Raw genomic sequence first — 11438 nt, 5'->3', positions numbered from 1 at the left:
ATGAACCAGTCATATCTGGGTGCAGATGCAGCCAGGCCTGGAGGTGGAGGGGAGCCAGGAGAGCTAGGTTGGCCCCCTCACTCTGACCAAAAGAAATCAGACCCACTCTGGACGGGGCTGGATTTGAAGCTCTCCTTGGACATCACTTCTGGGACCGAAGACCATCACTCCACCTGCCTTGGCTTCAGTGTGCTCCCCTGGGAAACAAGGGTAACAGTGATGATCCTACAAAGTTCTTGGGATTGAGGGGGCTCTCAAACCCTGAATGCCAGGCTTTGGCAGCTGTTTTTCAATACATGTTCATGTCTCTGATTCAGAGGGTGTCAAAAATGAAGAAATTTATTTTTGATTACCACTGCCCCAGAACCTGCCCTTCAGCAGCCTTGCTACCTGGGATGAAATGTATGTAGCCCAGACATTCCTAGCCACTTCTAGAAAGCTTTATCATCAGTCAGAGTCCATATTATTCTTTTTTAAAATGTATTTTTTATTGATGTAGTGTTGGTTGGTTGATAATGCTGTATATGATTCATGGGTACAGGTTCACCCCCATTCAAATGTACATTATCACACCACACCCACCACAGTCCACTGGCCCCCCACATGGCTCCCTACCAGCCCCGCCTCCCCCAATAGTAGTCTCAATTCTGCAGTCAGATTTCTAGGCTTGCTTTGGTTTAGTTTTTCTGTTCCTTTACTTTGTTATGATCCACCTATGAGTGGAATCTCGGATCTGTCTTTCTCCTTCTGACTTATGTCACTTAGCATAACCCCTCCAGTTCCACCTGTGTTGTCACAAATGGCAGGACTTCAATTATTTTCTTTTTAAATACAGCTGAGTAGACTTCCACCATGTATACAGACCACATCTTGATCCACTCACCTGTCCTTATACAACAAAAACTCTGAGACAGTTTTCTAGTCTAACCAGCAAACACACACACTTCATTCTTCTCTGGAAGGCAGCACCACCCCACCCCACCCCTCAGGGGGAGCCAGCTAGAGGGGGGCCAGTTGCCCTGGGGGCTGGGTGTTTGGCCTTGGCTCCTCTCTTGCTTACCTCCTTCCCCCACAGGTGGCTGCTGGTGCGACCTGAGCATGTCTACCTGGGCAAGGTAGGAGAGATAGAGGGAGGAAAGCTCTTCCATGGAGTGCAGTGTCTTGTCATGGGTAAATGTTCAGAATCAACTCCATCACCACAGGCTCATGGGCTCGGTCATGGGGTCACCCACTGCACGCGTACCCCCGAATCATGCCACTAGGGACCCTCCCACTGCATGTTGCCCTCTTGGACAGGATTCTTTCCCAAGGAGCCCCAACAGACAGGCCTCCACAGTTGTGTATGGGTCCCAGGATTGCACACAATGACCCTGGGGACAGCAGGGCACTCACACCCAGAGCTGCCCCCACCCGCATGGACTACTTGAATTTTCTCAGGGGTGATTGCTGCTCCAGGCTCAATAGCACCTCTGAGTACCATCCCCTAGACCTCTATGGGGAAGGCTTTCTCTACCACTCCCACTGGTGGGGGCCAGAGGGAGGTCTCAGCACGGCATTTTCAAGGAAATCTTTCCCAACACCAACTTTTCATGACTTTTTGAAAGAACCCTATGGGGGGGGAGGGGCGGGTAACCACCATCGATGGTGTTTTCTTGCACAGAGTCTGGGGTCTCCTCTGGAAGTTCCTGCTGCACTTTGGAGCCAAATGATTGTTGAATTTTATGTGCTGTCATATTAATGAACATAAATGTTCTTCTGTGTAGAAAATTCTGCTGCTTAGCCTATTGGGATCCACATTCACAATGCTTCTTTTTTAAATATTCATATGTAATATAGTTATCTATAAATACATATTGCATGTATACATGACTCACATTATATGTTATATATTTTTTAAACTTTTTAAAATGGACTGAAGTAACACAGCTTCCAGTGGAGATACATTTCCATATTAGAAACTGTTGAAACTAGTAATTACTGTTTTTAAGACTACCACTATTTTATCTACTGTGAAACCAACAAGCAATATTTTGAGAAATTAAACTCTATTAGGAATCAGAGGGCTTTTATCAGTCCTTATTTTTGTTGGCCTTTTCCCTGTTTTATTTTTTTAGTAACAATAAGACTTTATTAAATATTTATCTTTATTAATGTTTGCCACTCCAGCTATCCATTCATGTACCCAGTCAGTGCTTCTTAAGAGTTTCAGGGTTTGTTTTTATTTTTAAGCACGTTATTCCTTTTTAAAAGAATATTTAGGGTTTATTGTTATAGAGCTTTGGAAGAAAAAATGACCTAAAATCTGATGAACAATCCTATCAGTTGGCAGTCCCAATTATAAATCTCTGCAGAAAAATGCCTCTGCCTCACCACAGATCTCTGCTCTCAGCTTGTCTGGTTCATGGCTGCTCAGTCCCAGCTCAGTAATCAGAGAGACCTTGACCGACAGGGTCAATTATTTCACAGCGCTCACTCACTTTCATGCACCAGCCCCAGGAGGTGGGTGTTGCTGCCCAGCCTATGGTGGCCAGGCTAGGCTATAGTATTTGCTTTGACACTAGCAGGCATGGTGAAAGCCAAGGCCCCCAGCGCAGCGCTGTGTGCAACTGGTGCATCTCTCGTGATCTGGGATGAAAAAGCCTTCTCACCAGAATCATGAGTCTTGGGCCCCAGAAAAGAGCCAGGAGCTCAACCTGCAGTCTGGTTGCAGCTACAGGACCCACCACTGCACACCAGGCCCCACCTAGATCTTCGGGCCCCACAGATGGGCAGAGCCAGCACCAAGACAGGTGCTGCTTATGGGCACCACATATGGGTGGTTGTGTTTGTTGTTAGGGTTTCAGGAACATTTAACACAGCTGAAGTGGTCTTCCCCCATTAATCTCTAATGGGTGAACTTTTCATTCTCCTTCCATCTTAGAACTCTTTTGGACTTCCCTTTTCCATGTGCTTTATTATCAGTTTCCTTACTGGGATTTGTTTTCTGAGAGTTGGGGTCTTACCATTCTTATAGAGTATCACACTGCCTGGCTTGCAGTAACAATGCCACAAATATTAGTGGATTCAATTATTGATGGATTGGCTGGACAATTTTTAAAAAAAGACAAGTACAAAGTGAAAAAACTAAGGCTACCTCCCCAAAGGTAACCCGCTAAGATAAATTTCACATATCTTCCAGGAAAAGAAAAATAAATCTGTATGCATGTGTGGGGGTGGGGGTGGGGGCAGGGAGAGAGGGAGGGAGGGATATTTATAGTGTAGGTAGAATTTGGGGGCTGTCTTTACAGCAAAGAGATAATGCTATTCATTGTCTCCTTGTGTTGGTGGCATGAATTGCACATGGTTGAGATCTTCCAGTGTCAGCTGGTGTGCACATCACTAGCACATCTGCTCACTCACACTTGTGGCTTAATAACACCCCACTCTGTGACAAGATCTAATTCAGCCACTCACCCTTTGATGGGTCTTTAGTTATTTTCCAGATCTGTGTGGTTTTGCAATTATAAGTGATGCTTTGGAACCCATCCTAGTCTATTTCTGATGAACGCAGCCCCTCACATTACAGACATTCAGTAAGTGACCTTGAGAGAGGAAGTCTGACCTTGTTGAGAGTACCTCCTTTCATGCTCTGCCAGTCAATGCGATTTTATACAGCTTAATTTTCTATATCTTGGTCAACGAAATGATACCCATGGTCTTTCATTTCTGGATGACAATATCCTTCTAGAACACTGAACATGCTTTTCATCATCAACTGGCAGCCCCTCTTCCCTCTCAGCTTCTACTCCCAGCTTCTGATCCCACAGCTGCTAAAAACCAGCCTCCTTGGTAGAGAATCGCTACTCAAAAGTATTAGACTTCACTGTAACTCCTTCAGCCCTGAGATTAGAAAGTTCAGTGCGATCATGTCTTCAAAGAAAAAGACCATGGTGATTCTAATCCCAATAATGAGAGTTTAATTGAAGAATTAAATGGCAACAAAGGAAAACTAAAGCACAAGAATCGATGACTATTCTGAAACAAGCATGAAGCAACTCTCAGTAACAGGAGATTTGTGCTCGCAGCACATGATCTTTTCAGAGGCAGGTAACCAAGCTCTGGAGGCCAATTCACCTCCTCATCCATGTACAGAATATGGAGGAAGGCAAGGAACAGAGAAACCACAAATCAACAATGTCTTTTTACCTCTATGTGCTCCTGAGGATAAGCTATCTAATTTGACTTCTTGGGGTACTCCTGACTCATAATTCACAATGGGGGCCTCCCCGGTGGCGCAGCAGTTGAGCGCTGGGCTTCAAAGCTGCCCGCAGCCTCTGCAGTGCCTGTTTGATCCCTGGCTGCCAGCGAGGGTCCCACATGGTGCGCAAATCTCTCCTGCCGCACCCGCTGCTCCCCTCAGCAGTGTACTTCATCAGTCTGCCTGTTCTGCTCCCCGCTCTGGCTCTGGAGGATTCTCTCACCCTCCCGCGCCTCTGACTATACCCAGTGCCTGTATAAATAAATAAATAAATCTTTAAAAAATAACATGGAAGGAAGTATTGGAAGAATTTCTGTAACACAATGAATTGTGCTACACTTCATTACCTGTTGAGACAGGTATGTTTCAACAAAGTATGTTTCTTAAGGCAAGCTGTAAGAGCCACCACCAACAGAAATATGAGCACCTGGCACATGGACCAGGCTGAAAATAAGTAATAGCTGTTAATGTGATTATGATAACAATGATGATTATGATTGAAATTTGAAAAGTCACGCTGTAACACTGTAAAGCACGACAGATTCTATTATTATCGGAGAACAATTTTAGGAAACTCAAAGTGTTTTGGTTTTGTTTTCCATGGTGCTTAGCAGAAAGATCATAAGACAACAGAAGTATTTCCCAGAAGGGACATGAAACTGCCTTTCACTCAGAGGTCACTGTCTTCCAGATGGGTGACCTCAAGTCCAGATGTCACTTGTCCTGCATCACCAGTATTTGGTGGTTGACCGGGACAGCATTCTTTCATAGCTGTCAGGCCCTGCATTGGCTTCGACCCTCCCCAACACTCTGGGTGTGTCTGAGAAAGAGGTGGGAGAGTCTTGGAAGAAACAGTAGTCTGACTGCATAGGACACTCCATATAGGTCTCTGAACAAAATACCAGAAGTGTCCCTGTCCAGCTCAACCATTGAGTGATTGTTTGAACTTGTTCAAATATTTTTACTTTCCTGGGACTCAGGTGTCTCATCTACAGAAGAGGGATAATAGTATTTACCTATAGGGTGACATGAAATAGTTAGGACAGGTATGTAGCACAATGTGAGGAATGGATTAGGGCGCAATAATTAACAGATAGCATGACAGTGGTAGTGATGATGGTGACGGAGGTGAGGACCTCTGTGAGAGGGATGGTGAGGGTGAGAGTGATGGAGAGGGTAATTGTTAGGGTGAAGATGACAACGAGGGTGATAGTGAGAGTGAGAGTGAGGATGATGGTAGCTTCTGTGAGTCATTTCCTCTGTGTACAGAGGCATGGCAAGAACCACCTCATAAAAAAGTTTCCTTTGATCCAGACAGCAAAGCCAATGGCTTAGAAGCTGTTTGACCCAATGAATTTGTTAACAGCTAAGAAAGAACTGATGGCACTTAAGATTAGGGATCAACACACAGCTAGGAGCTGAGACTGGATGACTTCTCCACTAGGTTCAGGAGTAGGAAAGGAAACTGTGTGTGTTGAAATATAATACTTCATTAATCAATTACAAATGTGGTCATTTACTTCCTGTTATCACCATAATTACTCATCAGTGAAATGTGCACACTGCTAACCAGAAATTCATAAAAGATGACATCCTTCTCCACACTCCCTCTTGTACATACTCCTAAGCACAGATACTTGGGTTTCCAGACGCCTTAAATAATTCACAATTGTAAGTAGTTATTCCACATCATGATAATCTATGAAGAATGTACTGCATTTTTTGAAAGAGAGAAACAAGAGTACAATCAATAAATAATAGAGAGGAAAGGAGGCAGGGGTGGGAGAGAAAGAGAGACAGTGTGATTTCCTTGTGACAGTGATGCTCGGTGTTACACAGCCTAAAATATTAATTTCAGCCCTTTGGCTGTGGTACCGAAAACATTTGCTCAACGAAGGTTAATGTCTCAATAACACAATGAAAATTTCGTAAAAGAAAATGTTTGACAAGTCAGAGGTTTCATTGGACCTCATCAAGTTTCTCACCCACAGGATAATATTCCAGCCCCCATACCAAACACCACCATCAACAGACGGCCAACTTTCTTGAGAAGACTGAGGCATGAAATAGAAGGCAGCTGGCCTGCCAAAATCGATCCTATCCAAAAAGAAAGGGATGAAAGCCACCACCCATCTAGGCCACACAAAATGAGAAACTATACTTGCAAGCCATCTTGCAAATTTCACTTGGTCCATGACCTCTATCATCACCAACTTGACTACAGAGACCCGTGTCCTCCCCATAGTCTGAGGACATGGGACCGGCAGTGGTAAGCACACCTGTGTACCAGAGCTAATTAGCGATCAGGAAGCCATTCTGTCAAGGTGATTATAGCCCAGTTCTGCTCATAACTGAGAAAACAGAACATTCTAGAGGAAGTTCAGTGTCATTGCATGTTCACTCAGGCTGAAGCAGTTGAGTGGGGGGCAGATGTACCTCGGATCAGGGATGAATGACTGGAGACACACACGTCTACAGTGAGTCTGAGAGCCAGAAAGAACTCTGATGCTGAAGAAAACTCACCCAACATCCTAGGGCGTGTTCCGGATGGTTACTCAAGAGCAAAGTCAGGAGAGAGAAGTAGTCACATGTTGTCTTGCTGTCTGAGACACTTGGGTTCACCATGAGCTCTGCCTCTTGGGAACTATGTGTGGCTAAAAAGTTGTTCAAGCTCACCAAGGTTTAGGTTTCACCTTTCCCTTTCCAAGTATCAGCACCGGCCCACTGAAAGTATCAGAGATTTACCAAGATGAAATATTTACAGCTTTGAGCAAGTATATGGTACATAGGAAGATGGGTAAAATGTTCCTTAATTTGTGGGGCTATTGCAAAAATTGACACATTGTAATATATCAAGATCACTTCAGTTAGTACTTGCCATATAGCACATAATCAATTGTACCTCACACTAAATGCTCCTCATTGTCACTGTGGACCAGACATACCACACCCTTGGTCTCTTCTAGCTCCACACCTTCTTGATTCTATAGCTTCTGACTCTGGGAACCGAATTCAACCTCACTTTCTGATCTCCCTGCCCAGCATGCCTTCTCAAACCCTACTCAAAAACTGAATCAGAAGACAGTCCCCCAAGGCAGATGCCCCAGTGGGGATCCAAGTATCAGCCTCCTGCCTGTCCTGCGGACAGCTTGCCTCCCAGGCTGCAGGCCAAGCCGACAGACAGAGGCTGTCAAACACCATCACTGTGGAAACTGACTGACAGACACCCACATCCAACTCTGGCATTTACCCCAGAAACCTAATACATCCTTGAGGGCTTAGAATTTATTTTTGAGGGGGAGGGTGGTGTGAGCCAAACCTGTGTCATCTCTGTGGTTGACGCCTCCATCACCAGTGGGGTCAACTCCTGCCAACTGCAGCCAAGCATCCCATTACTGTTTGGGTGAGCGGGGATAAAAGCCATTTCTTGGACAGCTCCTGGAGGCGGTGACTATGAGAAGCCAGACCTAAAGCACTCTGCCTTTCTCGCATGCCTGTCACATTTTCACACCAATGCCAGCCACATGCATCACAAGGATGGCCAGACCACAACGATAAAATCAACAGCTAACACTTATAGGGAGTTGACCAGGTGCCAGGGGAGCAAGGCTCATCCCAGCAGCTCTAGGGGCACTTATGGAAGAACCCCAGGTTCTATGTAGTATCCAGAGGATATCCCTGGTGCTGGCCAACATATCAACAATTTGTGGGGCAGCCCGTGGGGTGAACAGGAAACAACCTGGGCAATCAAGGACTGTCATTCAGCAACAGGGCAGATTGCTTTAACAATGAAAAGAAGCCTAAACTGCCGGCAACTTTCTGGATTTCCAAGTCACTTTTCAATGGATTGAAACGAGCCCTAGGGATGAGTCCCTGCATTTCTCAGGAAAGTCTCCCCACCCACTCCTGCTTCTGCATGCTAATCAAAAATTGACCAGATGGGGCCTCCCAGCACAAGGTGTTAAGACACAGCACTATGAAGCTATTAGCAACCACTGCAGCACGAGTTCAATCCCTAGCCAGGGAACTACCCGCATGGCACAGCAGACCTTTCCTGTCTCGCCCACTGTTTCCCCTCAACAGTGTATTTCAATAGATCTGCCTGTTCTGCTCCCCACTCTGTCTCTGCTGAATCCTCTCACCCCCCGCATGTCTGGCCTGTACCACAGCTCTTGTATGCATAAATAAATAAATCTTTTAAAAAATTGACCAGATGGCCTCCCCGGTGGCGCAGTGGTTGAGCGCTGGGTTGCAAAGCTGCCTGGGGCCTCTGCGGCACCAGTTCGATCCCCGGCTGCTCCCCGGCCACCAGAGGAGAGTCCCACATGGCGCGCAGACCTCTCCTGCCACCCGCTGCTCCCCTCAGCAGTGTACTTCGGTCCTTCTGCCTGCTCTGCTCCCCGCTCTGAGCAGGATTCTTGAGGATTCCAAGAACACAGAAGGAGGTGGCCCACCCTGTAGTGCTCTCTGGAACCCAAGAGGGAAAGAAAAGAACAGTGCAGTGCTCACCAATTAAAAAAAAAATTGACCAGGGTTGTTTTACATAAGTGACATCAGCCTTTTCTATTATTGCTACTCCCATTTTCTAGATGAGAAAACTGAGGCAGTGAAGGTCACAAGATTACACAGGTGCTAAGTACCTGAGTGAGAATCTGGAGCCAGGTGTGGGCCCCCCACAAATTAACCCAGGAGTCGTGATCACCCTGGCAACTGAACACTGGATAATGGACCCCCACCCCAATATCTTAACCCAGGTGTGTGGTCCTGTAGCACCTGATCACTTCATGACAGACCCACACACACAGTATCTGAACCCAGGTGTGGTGGGCCCAAGCCCCCACCCTTTACCAACATTAGCTACATACTGTGCAGTTTGACAGATCAAGGAGATACCAACACCAGTCAGGAGGTGACAGCTATTCCTGCCTTGAAATCACCCATTTGGAGTCCTAGTGCTTTCCCACCCTAACTTTGAGGTGTCCAGCATCCTCTGGACACCTACTGTATGCCCAGCACTCCACTACTAGTGGGCCATCACCATGTGCAGACTGAGCCTTGGCTCCTGAAAATCCATCATCCAAAGGTGGAGTATCCTCTATAAAAGAGGAGCAGTTTCAAGTGGAATGAATGTGTTCTCAGAAAACTCATGAGGATTCCAAGAACACAGAAGGAGGTGGCCCACCCTATAGTGCTCTCTGGAACCCAAGAGGGAAAGAAAAGAACAGTGCAGTGCTCACCAAAAAAGACAGACCCCTAAGTGTTAGTTCTTGGAAAGTCATCCATCCCTGCATCAGCCAGAAAGCCCTCAGCCAGGATAAGGTCCCTGATTTATAGCAATAGGTCCATGCATGTTCCCCCCCCAAATAAAGCAGTCTACAAGGAATTGTTTTATGACATTAGAGCTGAGAGGCTCAGAATTCTATTAGTTCCCAAAACCAGGGCCCAAAAACAGCACATACAGAGGCAAGCAGGAACCCCAGCACATCCCTGATGATGAGAATGATATTTTCAAGGCTAATGTGAATCAGCCCAGGTAGGCAAGCAAGTTCCTCCTCTTTCTCTTTTAAAAAATGTGCTTATCAGCTGGGAGAAGGCAGCCAGAGTCAGTGTCTCATAGAGCACCCCATTTTGGTGAATTAAAGTTAATAACCTTCTTCTGTCAGGTTTGATAATGTCTCATGGTGAATCACAAAGAAAATGTCCCAGTTTGTGTGGAAAGGTGGCAGCAGGGGCCTCTCGAAGCCTGGCCAACAATGGGCTGGCTGGCACAAAGGTAGAGGCACCTTCTCACCAAAGCTCAGAGTCAGCAGTGGGTATGCCACCCACTTCTCTGGATTCGAGCAAGCTTCCAGGGCTGCAAGATTGGGCTGACTTTAACCCCAAAATTCAGGCCTCGCTGGCACAGGAGTTAAAGACACAATGCTATCAAGTTACTGCCAGACACTGCAGCACGGGTTCAATCCCCAGCCAGCCAGGGAGCTAATCCATACAGCGCAGCAGACCTCGCCTGTATCGTCCCCTGCTCCCCTCAGCAGTGTATTTCAGTCAGTCAGCCTGTTCTGCTCCCCACTCTGTCTCTGGTGAATTTTCTCACACCCCACACCTCTGTCCTACATCCCAGTTCTTGTACACATAAATATATCTTTAAAAAAAAAAAAAGAATGAAGCTTGACAACTACCTCACACCATGCACAAAAACCAACTCAAAATGGATTAAAGAACTAGACATAAGGCCTGAAACCATAAAATATATAGAAGGAAATATAGTTGAAACACTACATGACATGCACCTAAAGACATCTTTATAGATACTTCACCCAAAGCAGTGATAGTGAAAGCAAAGATAAACAGCTGGGACTACATCAAATTCAAGAGCTTCTGCAAAGCAAAAGAGACAATAATCAAAACAAAGAGAAATCCCACCGACTGGGAGAAAATTTTTGCACCCAACACTAATGATAAAGGACTCATCACAAAAATTTACAAAGAGCTGATGAGGCTCAACAAAAACAAAGGAAGTAATCCAGTCAAAAAATGGGCAGAAGAGCTACTTCTCCAAAGAGGAAATGAAAATGGCCAACAGGCATATGAAAAAATGTTCAATATCACTTGCAATCAGGGAAATACAAATCAAAACTACTATGAGATACCATCTCACACCAGTGAGAATGGCACATATTAAAAAAACTAGTAACAACAAATGTTGGCGAGGGTGTGGAGAAAAAGGAACTCTCCTGCACGGTTGGTGGGAGTGCAAACTGGTCCAACCACTATGGAAAGCAGTGTGGAGATTCCTCAACCTACTAAAGATAGAGCTTCCATAGGATCCAGCAATTCCACTCTTAGGTATTTACCCAAAGGACACAGAAACATTAATTCCAAAGACCACCTGCACCCCTATGTTTATAGCAGCACTGTTTACAATAGCTAAGCTTTGGAAACAACCCAAATGTCCAAAAATAGATGACTGGATCAAGAAGATGTGGTACATATATACAATGGAATATTACTCAGCAATCAAAAAAGATAAACTCATGCAATTTGCAGCAACATGCATGGAATTGGAAGGGATCATGCTCAGCGAAATAAGCCAGAAAGAAAAAGAAAAATACCGGATGGTCTCACTCATAGCAGGAATCTAGAAAACCTAAATAAGGGACCAGAAAGAAGAATAACTATAAGAAAGAAAAAAATCAAAATC

Source organism: Talpa europaea (assembly GCF_964194135.1).
Source record: "Talpa europaea genome assembly, chromosome: 9".
Taxonomy (NCBI): Eukaryota; Metazoa; Chordata; class Mammalia; order Eulipotyphla; family Talpidae; genus Talpa; species Talpa europaea.
The sequence above is the reverse complement of the archived record's forward strand: the minus strand, read 5'-3'. Positions refer to the sequence as shown.